This window comes from Theropithecus gelada, chromosome 6 (genome assembly GCF_003255815.1).
Source record: "Theropithecus gelada isolate Dixy chromosome 6, Tgel_1.0, whole genome shotgun sequence".
NCBI lineage: Eukaryota > Metazoa > Chordata > Mammalia > Primates > Cercopithecidae > Theropithecus > Theropithecus gelada.
Genome location: NC_037673.1, coordinates 17,155,461 through 17,178,972, shown reverse-complemented (window position 1 = coordinate 17,178,972; position 23,512 = coordinate 17,155,461).

Here is a 23,512-nt window from a genome sequence, read left to right as displayed (position 1 = left end):
GGCGCTGTGACTCACGCCTGTAATCCCAGGACTTTGGGAGGCCAAGGCAGGGGGATCATGAGGTCAGGAGTTCGAGACCAGTCAGGCCAACATAGTGAAACCCTCGTCTCTACTAAAAATACAAAAAAATTAGCCAGGTGTGGTGGTGTATTCTTATAATCCCAGCTGCTTGGGAGGCTGATGCAGGAGAATCGCGTGAACCCGGGAGACGGAAGTTGCAGTGAGCCAAGGTCGCGCCCTTGCACTCCAGCCCAGGCAACAGAGCGAGACTCCTTCTCAAAAAAGAAGAGAAAGAAATTAACAGTATCTGTATTAGTCATCTCAGACTGCTGTAATAAAAATACCATAGACTGGGTGACTTAAACAATAGACATTTATTTCTCACAGTTCTTAGGAAGTCTAAGATCAAGGCACTGGGGGGTCTGGAGTCTGGCGAGGGCTCTCTTCTGGTTTGTAGACAGCACTCTCCTATCTCCACTGAGAAGAGCACTAATCCCGTGATGTGCTCCCCTCTCATGACCTCATGTGACCCTAACCACCTTCCAAAGTCCCCATCACAATGGGGATTAAGGTTTCAATATACAAGTTGGGGTCAAGAAGGGAGGACACAAACATGCAGTCTGTAACACTACCTCTTCATACTTCAAAAAAAAATGCAGGTTTTTGTTTGTTTAACTTTTTTTTTTTTTTTTTTTTTTTTGAGACAGAATTTTGCTCTTGTTGCCCAGGCTGGAGTGCCATGGCGCGATTTCAGCTCACTGCAACCTCCACTTCCCAGGTTCAAGCAATTCTCCTGCCTCAGCCTCCCAAGTAGCTGGGATTATAGGCATGTGCCACCACACTCGGCTAATTTTGTATTTTTAGTAGAGACGGGGTTTCTCCATGTTGGTCAGGCTGGTCTCAAACTCCCGACCTCAGGTGATCTGCCCATCTCGGCCTCCCAAAGTGCTGGGATTACAGGCGTGAGCCACCAAGCCTGTTTAACACTTTTTAATTTTTTTTTTAATTATAGAGGTAGAGTCTCACTATGTTGCCCAGGCTGGTCTCCAACTCCTGGGCTCAAGTGATCCTCCCCGCTCAGCCTCCCAAAGTGCTGGGAATATAGGCATGAGCCACTGCACCTGGCCTCTTTTTATACGTACCATGTTTGTGTTACTCCATTCTATTTCCTTCAACAACAATTTCCCAATTTATCAAGGTAATTTTCAAATTTATACTGGTTCTCAGTCTAGAGAATTAGCAACTCCATCTAATTAAGTAACATCTGCAGTTTCAGTCAGTATATTTCCATTATCTTCATTCCTTTTATGGAAACTTAAAAATTTTAACTTCAGGCTGGGTATGGTGGTTCATGCCTGTAATCCCAGCACTTTGGGAAGCCAAGGTGGGAAAATCACTTGAGCTCAGGAATTTGAGACCAGCCTGGGCAATATATTGAGACCTTGTCTCTACAACAGCAACACCACCACCACCACCACCAAAAATTAAAAGTTTAAACTTCAAATTCTGACTCTTTGAAGCAACATTGTATTCCAGGCATTATTGTAAGCATGTTCTATGCCTTAACTCCTTTGCTGCTTTCTAGGGCCCTAAAAAGTAAATACACTTGTTCCTTCCACTGTTAGATGATAGAGGCACAGAGTGGTTGTATAACTTGCTTAAGGTCACACAGCTAGACGTTTGGCCCCACATCTTTACAAGTAGCTTTAGATTCAAAAATATGCTATGCACATCTTGTTGCCAATTCTCTTTTCAATAAATAATCGCTTTCCAATCAAGAATTTTAGGGAAAAATTGGATCATTTTTCTAATGTTATTTATCCATTTTCCTGCTAATAGTAATTTAGGTCTCTAACTTTTTGCTTTGGGAAAAAAAGATTCCTCTAAAATCATTCTTTATATTTTATTGTGAAAGGGTGATGAAGGATACATATAGTTTGATGCCATTTGCATTTAATATATGTAAAACATTATTACACATTGTTTTAGGAGACATATATATGTTATAAAAGATGAAGGCTGGCAAGGGTACAATAAACGTCCAAGTCAGGATAATGGTTACCTTGGATGGGGAAAGGGCAGGGATTGGGACGAGGTACACAAGAAGCTTCAATCTTATTTTTAATGTTTTTTTTTTTTTTTTCTCTCAGGCTTAGTGATGGCTGTATGCAGCTTTTATATTATTTTCTACGTCTTTTTGAATGTTTGGAAATTTTATAATGTTTACAGTGAGGTGGGGGAGGAACTTAAATGTGAATTCATATACATAGTAGGAAAAATGCTGATGGCCAGGAAGGTTTCTGAACCTTGTTCTACAACAAGCTCTTGGCTTAAATTGGGCAAGCTGTTCAATCCAGTCCTCTTTCTTGAACTATAAAAAAAGGGTTGTACAGGCTGGGCACGGTGGCTCACACCTGTGGGGGGCCAAGGCGGGTGGATCACCTGAGATCGGGAGTTCCAGACCAGCCTCACCAACATGGAGAAACCCCATCTCTACTAAAAATACAAAATTAGCCAGGCGTGATAATGCATGCCTATAATCCCAGCTACTCAGGAGGCTGAGGCAGGAGAATCACTTAAACCCGGGAGGCGGAGGTTGCGGTGAGTTGAGATCGCGCCATTGCACTCCAGCCTGGGCAACAAGAGCAAAAGTCCGTCTCAAAAAAAAAAAAAAAAAGGTTGTACTAAAATAAGAGTAAGCAAGCTATGTCTCCTATGTCTCCTTAGTTTTGTAAATAAAGTTTAATTGGTACATACCCATGCCCATTCATTCACATATTTTCTATGGCTGCTTTCACCCCACAGTGGCAGGGTTGAACAGTTGCAACAAAGACCTTGTCACTGCTTGCAAAGTCTGAAATATTCACTCTACGGTGCTTTATAGAAAATGTCTGCTGGCCGGGCGCGTGGCTCACGCCTGTAATTCCAGCACTTTGGGAGGCGGAGGCGGGTGGATCACGAGGTCAGGAGATCAAGACCATCCTGGCTAACACGGTGAAACCCTGTCTCTACTGAAAATGCAAAAAATTAGCCGGGTGTGGCGGCGGGCACCTGTAGTCCCAGCTACTGGGGAGGCTGAGGCAGGAGAATGGTATCAACCCGGGAGGCGGAGCTTACAGTGAGCCGAGATCGAGCCACTGCACTCCAGCCTGGGCCACTGATTGAGACTCCGTCTCAAAAAAAAAAAAAAAAAGAAAATGTCTGCTAACCCCTGCAGCAGAGAACCAGCAGTCTCCTTCAGCTCTGACATTTGATCATTCTCTAAAATATCTGAGACTTTTGTACCAATGGTGTACTGGTAACACCAGTTTTCCATACATATAAATTATGTTCATTTATGTAAGCAGTTAAATTACACATAAGATTAAAGAAACTTTAGGCCAGGCGCGGTGTCTTACGCCTGTAATTCTAGCACTTTGGGAGGCTGAGGAGGGCAGATCACCTGAGGTCAGGGGTTTAAGACCAGCCTGGGCAACATGGTGAAACCCCGTCTCTACTAAAAATACAAAAATTAGCCAGGCATGGTGGTGGGCGCCTGTAATCCCAGCTACTCAGGATGCTGAGGCAGGAGAATCACTTGAACCCAGGAGGCAGAGGTTGCTTGAACCCGGGAGGCAGAGGTTGCAGTGAGCCGAGATCCGGCCACTGCACTCCAGACTGGGTGACGGAGCAAGACTCCATCTCAAAAAAAAAAAAAAAAAAAAAAGTTAAAGAAACTTTAGAACTTAGGAACAATAACCGTTTGTTATTGTTCTGGGAGGATGTGAGCACAGACGTCTTCCCCTAAAAAGAATATAGCCTGAAATGAATTAAAGAAATGGGGCCGGGCGCGGTGGCTCACGCCTCTAATCCTAGCACTTTGGGAGGCCAAGGTGGTCAGATCACGAGGTCAGGAGATCGAGACCATCCTGGCTAACACAGTGAAACCCCATCTCTACTAAAAATACAAAAAATTAGCTGGGCGTGGTGGTGGGCACCTGTAGTCCCACCTATTCGGGAGGCTGAGGCAGGAGAATGGCGTGAACCGGGGAGGCGGAGTTTGCAGTGAGCTGAGATTGCACCACTGCACTCCAGTCTGGGCAGAGCAAGACTCCATCTCAAAAAAGAAAAAGAAATGGCAATGGCCAGGTGAGGTGGCTCACGCCTGTAATCCCAGCACTTTCGGAGGCCAAGGCGGGTGGATCACGAGGTCAGGAGATCGAGACCATCCTGGTGAACACGGTGAAACCCCGTCTCTACTGAAAATGCAAAAAACTAGCCGGGCGAGGTGGCGGGCGCCTGTAGTCCCAGCTACTCGGGAGGCTGAGGCAGGAGAATGGCATAAACCCGGGAGGCGGAGCTTACAGTGAGCCGAGATCGAGCCACTGCACTCCAGCCTGGGCGACAGAGAGAGACTCCGTCTCAAAAAAAAAAAGAAAATGTCTGCTAACCCCTGCAGCAGAGAACCAGCAGTCTCCTTCAGCTCTGACGTTTGATCATTCTCTAAGATATCTGAGACTTTTGTACCAATGGTGTACTGGTAACACCAGTTTTCCATACATATAAATTATGTTCATTTATGTAAGCAGTTAAATTACACATAAGATTAAAGAAACTTTAGGCCAGGCGCGGTGTCTTACGCCTGTAATTCTAGCACTTTGGGAGGCTGAGGAGGGCAGATCACCTGAGGTCAGGGGTTTAAGACCAGCCTGGGCAACATGGTGAAACCCCATCTCTACTAAAAATACAAAAAATTAGCTGGGCGTGGTGGTGGGCGCCTGTAGTCCCACCTACTCGGGAGGCTGAGGCAGGAGAATGGCATGAATCGGGGAGGCAGAGTTTGCAGTGAGCTGAGATTGCACCACTGCACTCCAGCCTGGGCAGAGCAAGACTCCATGTCAAAAAAGAAAAAGAAAAAGAAAAAGAAATGGCCATGGCCGGGTGAGGTGGCTCACGCCTGTAATCCCAGCACTTTGGGAGGCCAAGGCGGGTAGATCACCTGAGGTCAGGAGTTCGAGACCAACCTGATCAACATGGAGAAACCCCATCTCTACTAAAAATACAAAAAATGAGCTGGGTGTGGTGGCACATGCCTGTAATCCCAGCTACTCGGGAGGCTGAGGCAGGAGAATCACTTGAACCTGGGAGGCAGAGGTTGCAGTGAGCTGAGATCATGCCATTGCACTCCAGCCTGGGCAACAAGAGCGAAACTTCATCTCAAAAAAAAAAAAAAAAAAAAAAGTAAAGAAAAAGAAATGCCCATAAGCCCCAAGCATTGATTCTAACACCTTCAAGATGGTGTATGTTGTGTGATTTCTGTGCAATTTGTGAGTAGTTAGGCTTAATGGGTTTTGCAGAGATGTTTTGGGATATAGGTACTTAATCTTTGCATAAAATTTCTACTGCGAATAGAGGACTCATTAAGCAATTCACCCTCTGAACAAGCAATACATAATAATGATCAAGAGCAGGGATTCAATTGCAAGGACTAGAATATTGGCTTAACACCCTTTCTGCCTGTGCATGTTGGGCAATTTTGCAACCTCTCTAAGCGTCATCTATGAAATGGAGCCATGCTAGTATGTACCTTATTGGGTTGTTATGAAAACTAAGTTATATAATTCACTATACACTATTTAACATAATGTTGAATAAATGTTAGCTGTTATTAGCTGGACATATTTAGGACATAATACAAATTCTGAAATGTTTTTAAAAGCACAACTTCTAGTATCTGCTTTCAGGACTGACAAAAGATATGAAAGAAAAGTGGAAGGTAGAAGGCGATATAAGCATATCTGTACCAGTTGAGACATCTGTATAGAGCAAAGGTACCAAAGCAAGCAGAGCTCAAGTTGGCCATACATCAATGGCGTTCAGGAGACACAGAAGGAAAGCGTCAGTGGCACCCTGAAACGGAATCCATCATCCACAATCATGTGGACCATCCATGACTGTTCCATCAGGAGAAATACAAAGATCTCTTCCTGCCTTCCCAAGGTGAGCACAAAGTCATGACTGCTATGGTTTGGCTGTTTTTGGCTCCAAACCATGGCAGTCCTGGCCTCCGAGATGCATGTTGGAACTGAATCCCCTGTGCATCAGTGTTGGGAGGTGGGGCCTGTGGGAAGTTGTTTGGGTCCTGAGGCTCTGCCCTCATGAATGAACTAATGCCACTATAAATAGTGTTCGTGAGCGTGGGTTTGCTCTTCCACTTTTCCGCCACGTGAGGACCTGGAGTCTCTCCCTCCAGAAGATGCAGCATTGGAGACACCATCTTGGCAGCAGAGAGACAGGGCCCTAAGCTGCCAGTACCTTAATCCTGGACTTCCCAGCCTCCAGAACTGTGAGAGAATAAATATCTATTCTTTGTAAGTTACCCGGTCTCAACTATTCTCTTACAGCAGCACAAAATGAACTAAGAAAATTACATTGATGTGTGGCCAATTAGCAGTCATTGGAATAAAAGCAAGCATAAACAGATCACATAACATAAAATATTTACAGCGTGACTTTGGGCAAGTCACTTAACTGCTCTATAATTTCATTTCCTTACTGGGTATCACTTTCTCATGGAAAAGTAATACAAGCCACATAACATAATTTTAAATTTTCTACTAGTGACATTAAAGTAAGTTAAAAAAAAAAAAAAGTGGATGAAATTGTTTTCTTTTTTTTTCTTTCTGGATGAAATTAATTTAAATAATATATTTTATATAACCCACTATATCCAGAGTAATATAATTTTGTTTTTCCTTTTTTTGTTTTGTTTTGTTTAGAGACAATGTGTTGTCTGTCATCCAGGCTAGAATGCAGTGGCATGATCATAGCTCACTCCTGGGCTCAAGCAATCCTCCTGTCTCAGCCTCCTAAGTAGATGGGACCGCAGGAGCCCACCGTGGCCCAGTCAATACATTTTCTTTATCATATACTTTTTAGAGACAGGGTCTCACAGTGTTGCCCAGGCTCATCTCCAACTCCTGACTTCAAGTTATCCTCCCACCTTGGCCTCCCAAAGTGATAAGATTACAGATGTGAGCCACTGTACCCGGCCAGTAATATCATCAATATGTAACAAATATAAAAATATAATGACATATTTTACATTCTTTCCTTCATATTAAGACTTCAAACTTGGTTTGTATTTTACACTTACAGCGCATCACAAAGATGCTGCAGGCTCGATAGCCACAGGTGGCTAGCGGCTACCCGTTGGACCATGTTGAATAAGGACACACCTCGCTCTTAGAAAACCATTGATTCCTAAGACCACACTTTAGGGAAGGGGACAATGACAAGGATAAAAACTGTACATTATTCGTCTGTATCTGAGTATTTAAACCACACCAATAAAAGATAATGAATCTTGCCCTATAATAAAAGGGTAAGGATTTAAGATCAGAGCCCAGGAAGACTTCCATCATGAGGAGCCTGCCATAAAGAACCATCAAAGAAATTAATTTTAATTTTATTGTATTGTTTATTTTTGAGACAGAGTCTTACTCTGTCGCCCAGGCTGCAGTGCAGTGGTTCGATCTCAGCTCACTGCAACCTCTGCCTCCAGGGTACAAGCGATTCTCAAGCCTCAGCCTTCCAAGTAGCTGGGACCACAGGCATACACCACCACACCTGGCTACTTTTCGTATTTTTAGTAGAGATGGGGTTTCTCCATGATGGCCAGGCTGGCGTTGAACTCCTGTCCTTAAGTGATAGGCCTGCCTCAGCCTCCCAAAGTGCTGGGATTACAGGCATGAGCCACTGGGCTTGGCCCTTCAAAGAAACTAAGTTTTAGATTAACTAATATGACTTGATGCTGAAGAAATGTAGATCTCCTTTTTATTTATTTACTTATTGACTTATTTACTTTGAGATAGAGTCTCACTCTCGCCCAGGTTGGAGTGCAGTGGCATGATCTCGGTTCACTGCACGCTCTGCCTCCCTGGTTCACACCATTCTCCTGCCTCAGTCTCCCGAGTAGCTGGGACTACCGGCGCCCACCACTACATCCAGCTAATATTTTTGTATTTTTAGTAGAGACAGGGTTTCACCGTGTTAGCCAAGATGGTCTCGATCTTCTGACCTTGTGATCTGCCTACCTTGGCCTCCCAAAGTGCTGGGATTACAGGCGTGAGCCACCGCACCCAGCCAGTTCTCCTTTTTTAAAAAATTACTGGGTCTTCTTTAGTTTATCAACACTTTGTAATTTAGCAAAAACCTGTATAAGAATTGTCAGGCTGGGTGCAGTGGCTCACGCCTGTAATCCCACGACTTTGGGGGGTCAAGGAGGGTAGATCACCTGAGGTCGGGAGTTTAAGACCAACCTGACCAACATGAAGAAACCCTGTCTCTACTAAAAATACAAAATTAGCCAGGTGTGGTGGTGTGTCCAGAATTGGTTACTTCCGGTGGGTTCTTGGTCTCGCTGACTTCAAGAATGAAGCCGCAGACCCTCATGGTGAGTGTTATAGTTCTTAAAGATGGTGTGTCTGGAGTTTGTTCCTACGACATTCAGATGTGTCCACAGTTTCTTCCTTCTGGTGGATTTGTGGTCTCCCTGACTTCAGGAGTGAAGCCCCAGACCTTCCCAGTAAACATTACGGCTCATAAAGGTAGTGTGGACCCGGCCAGGCACGGTGGCTCAAGCCTGTAATCCCAGCACTTTGGGAGGCTGAGACGGGCGGATCACAAGGTCAGGAGATCGAGACCATCCTGGCTAACCTGGTGAAACCCCGTCTCTACTAAAAAAATACAAAAAACTAGCCAGCCAAGGTGGCGGGTGCCTGTAGTCCCAGCTACTCGGGAGGCTGAGGCAGGAGAATGGCATAAACCCCGCAGGCGGAGCTTGCAGTGAGCTGAGATCCGGCCACTGCACTCCAGCCTGGGCGACAGAGTGAGACTCCATCTCAAAAACAAACAAACAAACAAACAAAGATAGTGTGGACCCAAAGAGTGACCAGCAGCAAGATGTATTGTGAAGAGCGAAAGAGCAAAGCTTCTACAGTTTGGAAGAGGAACCAAGAGGGTTGGCCAGTTTTTATCCCCTTATTTGGCCCCGCCCACATCTTGCTGATTGGTCCATTTTACAGAGTGCTGACTGGTCCGTTTTTACAGAGTGCTGATTGGTGCATTTACAAACTTTTAGCTAGACACAGAGTGCTGATTGGTGCGTATTTACAGAGTGCTGATTGGTGTGTTTACAAACCTGTAGCTAGACACAGAGCGCTGATTGGTGCATTTTTACAGAGTGCTGATTGGTGCATTTAGAAACCTTTAGCTAGATACAGAGTGCTGAATGGTGCGTTTTTACAAAGTGCTGATTGGTGTGTTTGCAAACCTTTAGCTAGACACATAGCGCTGATTGGTGTGTTTACAATCCTTTAGTTAGACAGAAAAGTTCTCCAAGTCCCCCCTCAACCCAGAAGCCCAGCGGGCTTCACCTCTCAGTGGCACATGCCTGTAATCCCAGCTACTCGGGAGGCTGAGGCAGGAGAATCGCTTGAACTGGGGAGGCAGAGGTTGCAGTGAGCGAGATCGCACCATTGCACTCCAGCCCAGACAACAAGAGCAAAACTCCGTCTCAAAATATATATATATAATATATATATATTTTTTTTCATAGTAGTTCTTATTCCCAACAGCTAAACAACTGAAAACAAGCCAAATGTCCCTCAATGGGCAAATGGTTAGACACACTGTGGTCTAGCCATACCATGGAATAGACAACAACTTGAACGCATCTCAAGGGAATTATGCTGAGTGAAAAAATAGTCCATCTCAATAAGTTATGATTCCACTTATATAAAATTGTACAATAACTGAACTATAGAGATAGAAAACAGATTGGTGATTGCCACAGGTAGGGGTGGAAGAGAACTTGGGTGTAGACATAAAGGGGTAGCTTGGGCTAATGGCACAATTCTGTATCTTTTTTTGAGACAGGGTTTTGCTCTGTCACCCAGGCTGGAGTGCAGTGGCATGAGAGCGTGATCATGGCTCACTGCAGCCTCGATCTCCCAGGCCCAAGTAATCCTCCTGCCTTAGCCTCTTGAGCAGCTAGGACTATAGGTGCTCCCATCACACCTGACTAATTTTTTAATTTTTTTGTAGAGATAGGGGCTCCCTATGTTGCCCAGGCTGGTCTCAAACTCCTGGCCTCAAGCAGTCCTCCTGCCTCAGCCTCCTGAAGCGCTGGGATTACACATATGAACCACTGTGCCAGGCCACAATGTTGTATCTTGACTGTAGTTACAGGTACATGAATGTATACATGTGACAAAATTGCACAGAACTTTATACACACACACACACACACAAATGAGTGTTTGTAAAGCTGGTAAATGCAATTAAAGCTCTATGGATTGTACGAATATCAGGTTCCTAATTTCTATAACGTATCTGGTTGTATAAACATGACCATCAGAAGAGGCTGGGTGAAGGGTACGTTGGATCTCCCTGTACATTTTTTTTTGCAACTTCTTGCAAATCTATAATGATGTTATTAAAAAAGAAAAGTATACCCAAAAAGAAAAGATCTTCAGGAAAAGAAAGAGTTGCTTAGCAAAGCCAGGCCTACAGATAGCAGCTCGAGTAGAACACCAAAGAACAGGCTTCTCAGAGCCCAGTGAGGAAAGAAACGTTAGCCAAATATCCATTTCTTAACTCCAGAAATAAATGCGGGGGACACAAGGAGAAAAATAATTGATTCTGTGCAAACCAAACCAGTTCTGATCCTAGCCCGCTGTGTTCTAACTACAGGAGTGTACTGCTTTCCAAATCCACAATGTTTTATGGCCTTAACGAGCCAAGTTGTGTAATTATCATCACACTATGATGCAACACCTAATTTTAAAATCCCACAATAAAGTCACAGCAGGAGGAGGACAGTTACAAAAGCTATATGATGTGATTGTCATTCGGCTTCCACTACAGTTAACATTAATCTGTTTCTTTTTAGATTCTCAATTCTTTCAGAGTATATGTTGAAACACTGCTTCTTTTATTCGTGTTACATTTTTCCTAATGATAAAACATTGGTAGAAATCAGTTTGAGGCTTAGCCTAGCTAAAACTAAGCCCTGAAACTGATTAAAGGAAAGCAGCTTGCGTTTTTTTTATCTGACCACAAGAGGGCTTCTGTTTTTCCTAGTACTAAAAAGGCAGCAGAGTAATTTTTAATTTAGAATATGCAAATATCTTACAAGGGAAAATGAGTTGCAAACCAAGCTCTTCCTGCAAACACCAAGATTTGACTAACTGACTATACAGTTTTTTGTTTTGTTTTGAGACAAGGTCTTGCTGTGTCCACCCAGGCTGGAGTGCAGAGGCATGATCCCAGGTCACTGCAACCTCTACCTCCCTGGCTCAAGCCATCCTCCCACTTCAACAACCTGAGTAGCTGGGACTACAGGCATGCACCACCACATCTGGCTACTTTTTATTTATTTATTTATTTATTTTTAGAGAAGAAGTCTCACTGTGTTGCCCAGGCTGGTCTTGAACTCCTGGACTCAAGTGATCCTCCCGCCTCAACCCATCAAAGTGCTGGAATTACAGGCGTGAGCCACCCTGCCTGACCAACTACACAGTTTGTAAAAAGTGAAATATTACTGAAGAATCTCTATAACATATACTTCAAAACTCAGTTTTCCTTTTTTAAATGTGGCATATAAATGATGGAAACTAGCCAATCACTTATAAAGCATGTTGATGATTTCATTTCCCAGTTGGCAAATGAAATAGGGCCAAGTGCCGCCTTTCTTTTTGTTAGCTTTGTTACTAACATATAGAGCTCAGCATCGTGCTCTGAGCATATTGCTGGTATTGTTCAATAACAGCTCTACAGTCAATGGTTCCTTATGCATTATTTAAGATAATTCTGTGATGCCAGAAAATGAATTTCCCTAAGTGTGCCCTCTCCACCCACACTAACCTTTATTTATAGGTTTCAGTCGATTTGATGATAAAGCAAAGGTTTGGGAAGAAAGACTCATATTCCTCCTGAGATGCAACCTCCAGTCTTAGGAAAAAAGAAGGTTTTGAAGTCAGGTTTCTGGAAACGTGGAAGAGGAAGCTCTTAAAGGGCACGTAGACTTTGCAACACGCTTTTGTTTTCGGGATTCTCCTCCTTTGTCCTCAACCCTGCCCAGGGTTCCCTTAACTCTACCTCAGTCTCTCCATACAGTTAGGTCCCATTCCTCTATTCCTTCACTATTGATGATAGCTGATAATATCACAATATCACAATAAGCCAGAAGCTGCCTTTTTTCTTTTTCTTTCTTTCTTTCTTTTTTCTTTTTTTTTTTTTTTTTGAGATGGAGTCTCGCTCTGTCACCCGGGCTGGAGTGCAGTGGCCGGATCTCAGCTCACTGCAAGCTCCGCCTCCCGGGTTCACGCCATTCTCCTGCCTCAGCCTCCCGAGCAGCTGGGACTACAGGCGCCCGCCACCTCGCCTGGCTAGTTTTTTGTATTTTTCAGTAGAGACGGGGTTTCACCGTGTTGGCCAGGATGGTCTCGATCTCCTGACCTCGTGATCCGCCTGCCTCGGCCTCCCAAAGTGCTGGGATCACAGGCTTGAGCCACCGCGCCCGGCCCTTTTTTCTTTTTAATTACTCATTGCCTAATTTGTAGAACTCTCTGAGTTCTATTAAAGTTTGGCAAAGCCTATGCAAATGAAACCAGGTACCTATTTTTTGCTCATCCTAAACCCAAATGTTTTCTAGAGAACCAATTGAAAGAGATTTTCACCGAATCTTTTTATTTCTTTTTAATCTAGAGAATACAATCGAGAACGAAATCAATAAATATCGCCAATCATTATCTTTGTTATAAGGGAACTAGGATGAACCGTGCTTGCCCCACATTTACCCTTGGAGCAACTGTGCTTTTTCTATCTCTGGCCTTACCCTGCCTTCCTGCCTCCAGAGTCTGAGATGGAGAAAGGCAAAGGAGCAGTCAGATGGAGGATAGGGCTGAGCACGCAGTTGCTGGGAGCAGCAGTGGGGGTTGCTGGCTTGCTTTCAACACTGCTCCCACTTTATTGGCTATGAATTAAGGCAGTCAAATGGGCATCTAGGAAACATGACCAAGATCTGCATTAGGGAAGCAAAGAAGATTAAAAGGCACAATTGCTGGCCAGGCATGGTGACTCACGCCTCTAATCCTAGCACTTACAGGAGGCCCAAGTGGGAAGATCACCTGAGGCCAGGAGTTTGAGACCAGTCTGGGCAACATAGTCAGACCCCATCTCTACAAAAAAAATTTTAAAATTAGCCGAGCATGGTGGCAAGTGCCAGTAATCCCAGCTACTCTGGTGGCTGAGGCAGGAAGATCCCTTGAGCCCAGGAGTTGGAGGCTGCAGTGAACTATGATCAAACCATGGTAGTCCAGCCTGAGTGACAGAGTGAGACCCTGTCTCTAAAAAAATAAAAACAAAAGGCACAATTGCTGGCCAGGCGCGGTGGCTCACATCTGTAATCCCAGTACTTTGGGAGGCCGAGGCGGGCGGATCACGAGGTCAGGAGATCGAGACCATCCTGGCTAACACGGTGAAACCTCGTCTCTACTAAAAATACAAAAAAAAAAAAAAAAAAAAAATTAGCCGGGCGTGGTGGCAGGCGCCTGTAATCCCAGCTACTCCGGAGGCTGAGGCAGGAGAATCGCATGAACCCGGGAGGCAGAGCTTGCAGTGAGCCAAGATCACGCCACCGCACTCCAGCCTGGGCGACACAGCAAGACTCCATCTCAAAAAAATAATAAATAAATAAATAAATAAATAAATAAATAAATAAAAGGCACAATTGGTTAAAACACAAAATCTGTGCTCTGTGCAAAAGACACCAAACTGGGAAACTGGAGCTCCAGCTTTGACCCCCTAGTCTGCCATCACGTGGCTCTGTGAACTGAACTCCTTACCGAATACCCTTTCCTTGCTATGTGAACAAAAGCAAATATATAAAATTATGTTGAATAGAGAATTTCTAAAGCTCATCTCAATACCAGCTTCAACCCAAGACTCAGTTTGTGCTATGCACAGCTCAGTAATTATTGGGTCTTCCTGGAAAAACAGAGTCCTTAAGCCAAATTCTCTTCCCATGTGATTAAAGAAAAAACTGTGCTAAAGACTAAACTGAGAACCTCAGCTAGAATCTACAGGATGTGATTTTTTTTTTTTTTTAAGCATAAGTGTATAAGTAGCATAAATCTACAAGGTCTTCCCTGGAGGGATAGAGTTTAAAAGATGGGGCCAGAAAGAATGGAGTTTTGCTGTTTGACATTTCCAAGGAAACGTTCAAGTGCCCCAGTCAAGTTCAGTCCCGTTTAAGGGAGAAAATTCGAAGTTTGTTTTTCAGCTCAGCCTGACTAGCGGGGATTTGAGGAGTGTGTTTGTTTTGTGTCTTCCTGTGTGCAATGTTCGCCTTCTAAGAGCTTGCTGGCTCTATCACGAAATGAAAACCAGCAGCCAGGCCGGGCGCGGTGGCTCAAGCCTGTAATCCCAGCACTTTGGGAGGCCGAGACAGGCGGATCACGAGGTCAGGAGATCGAGACCATCCTGGCTAACACGGTGAAACCCCGTCTCTACTAAAAATTACAAAAAACTAGCCGGGCGAGGTGGCGGGTGCCTGTAGTCCCAGCTACTCGGGAGGCTGAGGCAGGAGAATGGCGTGAACCCGGGAGGCAGAGCTTGCAGTGAGCCGAGATCCGGCCACTGCACTCCAGCCTGGGTGACAGAGCAAGACTCCGTCTCAAAAAAAAAAAAAAAAAAAGAAAACCAGCAGCCATCGATGTGCCTGCTGCCGGAATGCTGCACGTTCTCTAAGCCCCAATTTCACCTGGGAAATTAGTGTGGGTCAGATCCATGACAGCAGCCAACACTGAGGATTCTCAGGGGTCACTCTTGGGTGGTTTCCTCTGCCAGACATAGTGCTGGCTGGACTTGCGTCATGATCACGCACTTCTTGGCAATGTCTAGTCTTAGCATGGTGAGAAGAGAAGGCAGTGGCTATATCAAACACTATTCTTCTTTTTGTTGTTGTTGTTGTTGTTGTTGTCGTCGTTGTTGTTGTCGGAGACAGGGTCTCGCTCTGTCACCCAGGCTGGAGTGCAGTGGTGCAATCTCAACTCACTGCAGCCTCCAACTCCTGGGTTCAAGTGATCCTCCCACCTCAGCCTCCTGAGTAGCTGGGACTAAAGGCGTGCACCACCATGCCCAACTAATTTTTAAATTTTTTGTAGAGCAGATTCTTGCTATGTTTCCCAGGCTGGTCTCAAACTCCTGGGCTCAAGTGATTCTCCTGCCTCAGCCTCCCAGAGTGCTGGGATTATAGGCGTGAGCCACTGCACCCGGCCAGCTTGTACTTAATAGTTGCCTGGTCAACCCTCTCCGGAGGTGTTGCCAGGGTTGGAATTGACCAGGAGAGAAATAAAAACACAGTGGTGCACAGCAGAAGAGAAGCGGTTTCTGAAGGGACAAGGCAATGAAGTTAATGTGTCACTGGTCCAAGCAGCAAAGCACTCATTTGTCCCCTTTAAATTTCAGACCCTCAGTATTGAAACGTCTTCCAGATGATCTGAGGAACCAGATGAGAGTCTGATGCTAGGACCTCAAAAGTCCTAAAATGTATTTAGATAGAGAAAGTACTAATTATTTCTACTTGGTTTCACAACTTTGCAAGAGAAACAGCCATTTTTATCTTGAGAGGTTCTTAAATAGGCACAGGAAAGTAATATAATTTGCCAAAGATGACAGAAAGTCTACGAGAAGTTGAAGTCTTTTTACCTTTTCACATATTTTCTTTAAAAAAAAAAAAAAGTATCCAGTTTCTTTGCAATATGCTGCAGTTTGTCTTATTTAGGAGGTTTATTTTCTTATTGGATCAAGAGTTTGCTGGGGATAGGGAAAAAGAGACTTAGGGAATTTTTTAAAACTCGCCTTAAACACATAGGGTTATTAATTCTCACGAAGAAAAATATTTATTTAAAGAGCTGATTCATCATTTTATAACCTAGAGAATAAACATACCAGGGGGCTGAGTATAGGGAGGAAATATGGAGAATTAGTCATGAAAAGCATTCAAAGGAAGAGGCCGGGCAGGAGAATGAGCAATGAATAGGGCCGGAAGGAGAAGGGGCCGCCAGTCAGTCAGCACCGGTGTTGATAGACTTTATTTCATTTAGTCTCAGCCGCGGGTAAACATGGTATCTCCGTTTGATAGATGTGGAGACTGAGGCATGGGGCAGTACATACATTATTTTGAGTTCATACAGGTAATACCTGATAGATCAAGGTTGGGAACAAAGGTTGGTCTGAGAGAAGTCTCTTTTCTACTCCACATACTATGATGGAAAGAAAACTGAACTTGGCCTGGCTCAGTGGCTCACGCCTATCATCCCAGCACTTTGGGAGGCCGAGGTGGGTAGATCACTTGAGGTCAGGAGTTCGAGACCAGCCTGGCCAGCATGTTGAGACCCCTGTCTCTACTAAAAATACCAAAATTAGCCAGGCGTGGCAGTGCACACCTGTAATCCCAGCTACTCGGGAGATTGAGGCAGGAGAATCACTTGAACTCGGGAGGCAGAGGTTGCAGTGAGCCAAGAGTGTGCTACTGCACTCCAGCCTGGGCAACAGAGCAAGACTCTTATTTGAAAGAAAGAGAGAGAGAGACTGGTAGAGAGAGAGACAGAGAAAGAGAGAAGGAAGGAAGGAAGGGAGGGAGGGAGGGAGGGAGGGAGGGAGGGAGGGATGAAGGAAGGAAGGAAAGAGAGAGAAAAAAGAAAGAAAGAGAGAAGGAAGGAAAGAATGAAGGAAGGAAGGAAGGAAGGAAGGAAGGAAGGAAAAAGAGAAAGAAAGAGAAAAAAGAAAAGGAAAGAAAGAAAGAAAAGAAAGAAAGAAAGAGAAAGAAAGAGAAAGAAGGAAAGAAGGAAGGGAGGGAGGGAGGAAGGGAGAGAGGGAGGAAAGAAAGAGAGAAAAGAAAGGAAGGAAGGAACAAAAGAAAGAAAGAAAGACTAAATGTAGGGAAGGGGAAAGGGAGCTGGTCTAAGTTTTAGACCCAGCTCTACTACTGGTTGACTGTGTGACCTTAGGAAAAATGCCTTGATTCATCTGGGCCTTGGATTCCCGAGAGATTGGGGTCTGTGAGAGACTGAGGTCTGTGAGAGATTGAGATCCGTGAGAGATTGGGGTCTGTGAGAGACTGAGGTCCGTGAGAGATTGAGGTCCGTAACTCGAGGCAAGGTCCAAGTCCACCACTTTGTTTGAGAAATCACATTTATTCTGCCCACTGTTGTAATCAAAACCAACCTGAGAATTTGCCATCCCTCTACATCGGTGCCACTGTGAAGGGGGAGCCCACTGGGCGTTGGATCAAGGATAAATTAATATATAACAGGGAACAAGTATGTTTGGAAAGAAATGGGCTTTATCATGTTCATCTCAAGCACTGTCCACTAATTATTTAATTGAAGAATAATTTAAATATTAGGAAACGTAGAGGTCTTTATGATTCAATGGGGTTTGACAATTGTATACACATATGTAAACCACCACCCAAATTAAGTTAAACAACTTTTCAACACCCCAGAAAGTTCCCTCATGCCCCTTTCCAATGAGTTCTACCAAGAAGGAAACCACTGTTGCAATTTCTGTCACCATCGATTAGTTTTACCTGTTCCAGAACTTCACCTATGTGTAATCGTATCTGTGAATCCATCTTCATTTCTAGAGGAACAGCGATGGTTCCAGGAGGTGGGTGGCAAATTATCTTCATGTTGCCTGTGGAGTCAGGATTGTGAGGTCCATTCAGTGGCAGAATGAAAGTCAGATGAAATGTTGGTATTTGCCTCTTCACCCCAGGAAGTTTATAAATTTTTTGAAAACAAAATCTGGGGCCGGGGACAGTGACTCACGCCTGTAATCCCAGCACTTTGGGAGGCTGGCAGACAGACCACAAGGTCAGGAGTTTGAGACCAGCCTGGCCAACATGGTGAAACCCTGTCTCTACTGAAAACACAAAAATTAGCCCGGTTTGTAATCTCAGCTACTCAGCAGGCTGAGGCAGGAGAATTGCTTGAACCCAGAGGTGGAGATTGCAATGAGCCAAGATCATGCCACTGCACTCCAGCCTGGGTGACAGAGTGAGACTCAGTCTCAAAAACAACAACAACAACAACAAAAACAGAATCTGGTTAGGCTATTTTGCAGGGTCTAACAATAAAGCACATATTGCTTCTTTAATTCGTTAATATTTACTTAATGAGGTGATAACTGTTACATCCTACGCATTTATTCATTCATTGGTACATTTATCCAATAGACAATTTATTATTGTCCAGTTCTGTGCCTGGGGCTGTCTAAGTGCTGGTTACAAATAAGATGCAACAAGTTTGTGTCTTCTGGGGGAACAAACGATTAACCTACTGCCTGTTGTGAGATGCCTGATTAATATTGCTCTGTTCACTGGACAAACCAGAGTTTGAGTCTTAGGGCCACATTTCATTACTCATTCTGTTATTTATTCAAGACCTGCTATGTATCAAGCGTGGTCCAATGTTGCAGTAATACAAAAATAAATAAGGCCTGGATGTATCCTGAAAGAATTTACCTTTTGCCAGGCGCGGTGGCTCACGCCTGTAATCCCAGCACTTTGGGAAGCCAAGGCGGGCGGATCACGAGGTCAGCAGATCAAGACCATCCTGGCTAACATGGTGAAACCCCGTCTCTACTAAAAATACAAAAAATTAGCTGGGCGTGGTGGCGAGCGCCTGTAGTCCCAGCTACTCGGGAGGCTGAGGCAGGAGAATGGCGTGAACCCGGGAGGCGGAGCTTGCAGTGAGCCGAGATGGCGCCACTGCACTCCAGCCTGGGCGACAAAGCGAGACTCCATCTCAAAAAAAAAAAAAAAGATTTTACCTTTTAGGGATTATTGATCTCTGGCATGAAGTCCCTGCTTCTGGTAAATTCTCTGATTTCTCCAGTGTCATGTGCATTTAAAAAAAAAAAAAAATCGCCCAGTGCAGTGGCTCATGCCTGTAATCCCAGCACTTTGGGAGGCCGAGGAGGGTGGATCACGAGGTCAAGAGATCAAGACCATCCTGGACTACATGGTGAAACTCATCTCTACTGAAAACATAAAAATTAGCTGGGTGTGGTGACTGGCGCCTGTAATCCCAGCTACTCAGGAGGCTGAGACAGGAGAATTGCTTGAACCCGGGAGACAGAGGTTGCAGTGAGCTGAAATCACGCCACTGCACTCCAGCCTGGGTGACAGAGCAAGACTCCATCTAAAATAATAATAATAATAATAAGTGCGTCTTTTCCATCTCAAGAGGCTTTGAATGGGAGTCCCTGGGCAGCTTTTAGAGAGGTGTAAAGAACCTGCTCTGCCAGGAAAAGATGAGAAGACTTCTTTCTTGCAATAGTTCAGGAACTTCATGGTCTCGGTCAGTTCACTGTCAGCAGAGGCTTAAGAAAATAAACTGGCCGAGTGTAGTGGCTCACACCTGTAATTCCAGCACTTTGGGAGGCTGAGGCAGGTGGATCACAAGGTCAGGAGTTCAAGACCAGTCTGGCCAATATAGTAAAACCCCGTCTCCACTAAAAATACAAAAAAAAAAAAGATGGGTGTGGTGGCGGGCACCTATAGTCCAGCTCCTCAGGAGGCTGAGGCAGGAAAATCGCGTGAACCTGGGAGGCGGAGGTTGCAGTGAGCAGAGATCACGCCATTGCACTCCAGCCTAGGCGACAGTGCGAGACTCCATCTCAACAAAAGAAAGACAGAGAGAGAGAAAGAGGAAGAAAAGGAAGGAAGGAAAGAAAGAAGAAAGAAAGAAGGAAAGAAAGAGAAAGAAAGAAAAGAAAGAAAGAAAGAAAGAAAGAAAGAAAGAAAGAAAAGAAAGAAAGAAAGAAAGAAAGAAAGAAAGAAAGAAAGAAAGAAAGAGAGAACGAACTACATGCTAGACAGTACACTTTTGGGATTTTGACAGTTTCTTGAATACACAGCATAAGTTGTCCTAAGCTAATGAAATCAATGCTTTCCCCTGCCAAAAACCCTCCCCCAACACAACACACATTCTCTCTCTCTCTCTCAAGGTTAACCACTGTAGCCACTAGAGGACAAAAGGTTTCAGATGTGTTCCACAGATGAATGTTTGATATCATGGGACAGGACAGAGCCAGAACAATCGCCTCCTCTTTGGCCAAAACTTTCCCATTAGTGTATCAGAAATGTGCAGGCTCCGATTGCAGAATAAGTAAACAGGATATAATGGGTTTTCAATAAATGCTACGGAGCCAGACTCCAATTCTATTCGAAGAGGTTTATTTGACATGCAGAGCCTACTGGGGGAATTGAGGACAGAGAGGTAAAGGGAGTTGAAGTTCGCCAGTGAAAACTGGCACAAAATGTGGGTTGAGATCCACCTGCAAACTGCAGAGAGGTGAGACGGTTCTGACTGGAGCAACCCGAGAAGCTGGAACACCTTAGACTGAAATATCCAGGATTGTCGGAATAAAGAACCTTAGAAGGAAATAAGATTTGGAGAGCATTTTGGGATCCTTTTTTCTGTGTGGTTTTTTGTTTGTTTATTTGTTCATTTTTGTGTTTTTGTTTTTGTGGGAGAGTTGTTTCAGAAAACCTGAAGCCAAGCCAAGAATAATAGAAGGTCTAAAATCAGACAACTGGTTGAAGCAGTTGATATGGTTGGGCTCTGTGTCCCCACCCAAATCTCATGTTGAATTTTAATCCCCATGTGTCAGGGGAGGGGCCTAGTAGGAGGTGATTGGATCATGGGGGCAGATATCCCCTTTGCTGTTCTCGTGATAGTGAGTTCTCATGAGGTCTGATGGTTTAAAAGCGTGGCACTTCCCCCTTCACTCTCTCTCTTTCTCTCCTGCTGCCGTGATAACACATGCCTTGCTTCCCCTTAGCCTTCTGCCATGATTGTAAGTTTCCTGAGGCCTCCCCAGCCATGTGGAACTGCGAGTCAATGAAACCTCTTTTCTTTAAACATTATCCAGTCTCAGGAAGTATCTTTATAGCAGTGTGAAAACAGACTTATACAGCAGAACTTGATCCTGGGCCTCTCAATTTCCAGTCCTGAGTTTTTTCTAATTCACTTTGCCCCTTCATTTATCTGCTACGTATGTAGCCACAAGGTACAAACAAATCAAAAGCATTTGCCATCAGGAAAAAAAAAAAAAGAAGTTCATGTTCTGATAGATTGAAACTAGTTTTTATCAAGATTGAATGTCTTTCTGATTTTAACCAGAAACAAATTAACTTATGTGTACATTATAATTTATTTTAACATAGATTTCTTTAAGGTGTAGAAGGCCAAATGATTGGGGAAAAGAGGGAGGCTCCATTCCCAGATGAAACTGGGGGAGTCCCCCACTTCTAAAGCCTGGACTGCCACAGAACACAGTGTCCTTGGAAGCCCTTGGGAGCCTGTCTGCTGCCTGGGTCTTAACTCTCCACTAACAAGTTAATGAAATAATCAGTAAAGGGCTGGCACACTTGGAATACAATCTGAACATTGTTTCCTTAGTGCCTTTGTGTCTTTGGTCACGTTCCCTAGAAGCAGCATGTGAGACCAGGATCCTGGTGCTTTTGGTTTATTGAGGAAATGCGCTTCAGTAAAAACATGTGAGGGAGTCCACTAATTTGCTAGGGTTGCCACAGACTGGGAGGCTTCAACAGCAGAAGTTAATTTTCTCGGCCAGGCACGGTGGCTCAAGCCTGTAATTCCAGCACTTTGGGAGGCCGAGGTGGGCGGGTCACGAGGTCAGGAGATCGAGACCATCCTGGCTAACACGGTGAAACCCTGTCTCTACTAAAAATACAAAAAAATTAGCCAGGCGTGGTGGTGGGTGCCTGTAGTCCCAGCTACTTGGGAGGCTGAGACTGGCGTGAACCCAGGAGGCAGAGCTTGCAGTGAGCCGAAATCGCACCACTGCACTCCAGCCTGGGCGACAGAGCAAGACTCCGTCTCAAGAATAAATAAATAAATAAAATAAAAAAGGAGTTAATTTTCTCACAGTTCTATAGGGTGGATGTTCAAGAACAACCTGTAGATAGGTTTGGTTTCTTCTGAGGCCTCTCTCCTTGGCTTGCAGACAGCCCCCTTCTCATGGTATCCTCACATGGTCTTTCCTCTGTGCACAAGCGTCTCTGGGAATGTCTGTCCACATTTCCCCTTCTTATAGGGACACCAGTCAGGTTGAGTTATGGCTCATCCTAACAGGCTCACTAAATTAAAATTAAAATTAAAAGATGGTGACCTCTTAAAAAGTCCTATCTGCTAATACGGTCACATTTTGAGGTACTGAGGTTAGGCCTTCAGCATATGAATTGGGGTCAGAAGACATAATACAGCCGCTAAGAGGGAGTGAGAGAAGGGTGACCAGGATGAGGATGCTGGGAAGCAGGATGTGATCTCTGGGAAAGCCCAGTCATAGCCTGGTCCATGGACAGGGAGGAGGTGACCGTGCAATCAATCAAACCACAGAGCTGCCTGGCCTTGAAGTAAAGGGTCCGGGTCTTTCTGGCTCTGTATCTGCTAGGTGGCTGGCCAGTCCCCAGTGTGTATGTGGTGGGGAAAATGGGGACATCCTGAGGTACCTACCCAGATGTCTCCGGGCAAGGGGACTCCTGTGAGTCTAGAGCATTTTTCCAGAAAAGGTCTCACAGGTGTATGCCTCTCAAACGACCCAGCAGCTGGGGCAGGGGCCCCCAGCAAAGAGAGTCTGGGTGAGGCACCAGCGGCATCCACGATGCAGGGCTACCTCGGCTCTTCTGTGTTTCACAGACATTTACCAGACTTCTGGCTCCATTGGCTAAAGCCACACTTCCAGGTATAAACACAAGATACAGGAGGGCTGCAGGAAAGGGTGGTGCCATTTGCCAAGACCCCTCTCACTCCCAGCCCAGGAGCCCAGGCCCAAATCCCTGACTTCTGCTCAGTCACTATGTCAATGAGCCCGGCTTCTTTCCTCACTTATTTTTTTATTTTATTTTTTTTTTTGAGACAGAATGTTAGTCTGTCGCCCAGGCTGGAGTGCAATGGTGTGATCTCAGCTTGCTGCAACCTCTGCCTCCCGGGTTCAATCAATTCTCCTGCCTCAGCCTCCTGAGTAGCTGGGATTACACCTGCCACCATGCCCAGCAAATTTTTTTTTTTTTTTTTTTTTTGGAGATGAAGTTTCACTCTGTCGCCCAGGCTGGAGTGCAGTGGCGCGATCTTGGCTCACTGCAAACTCCACCTCCCGGGTTCACACCATTCTCCTGCCTCAGCCTCCCGAGTAGCTGGGACTACAGGCATCCGCCACCACGTCCGACTAATTTTTTGTATTTTTAGTAGAGATGGGGTTTCACCACATTGGCCAGGATGTTCTCGATCTCCTGACCTCGTGATTCGCCCATCTCGGCCTCCCACAGTGCTGGAATTACAGGCATAAGCCACCGCACCCAGCCTAATTTTTGCATTTTTAGTAGAGATGGGGTTTCACAATGTTGGCCAGGCTGGTCTCGAACTCCTGACCT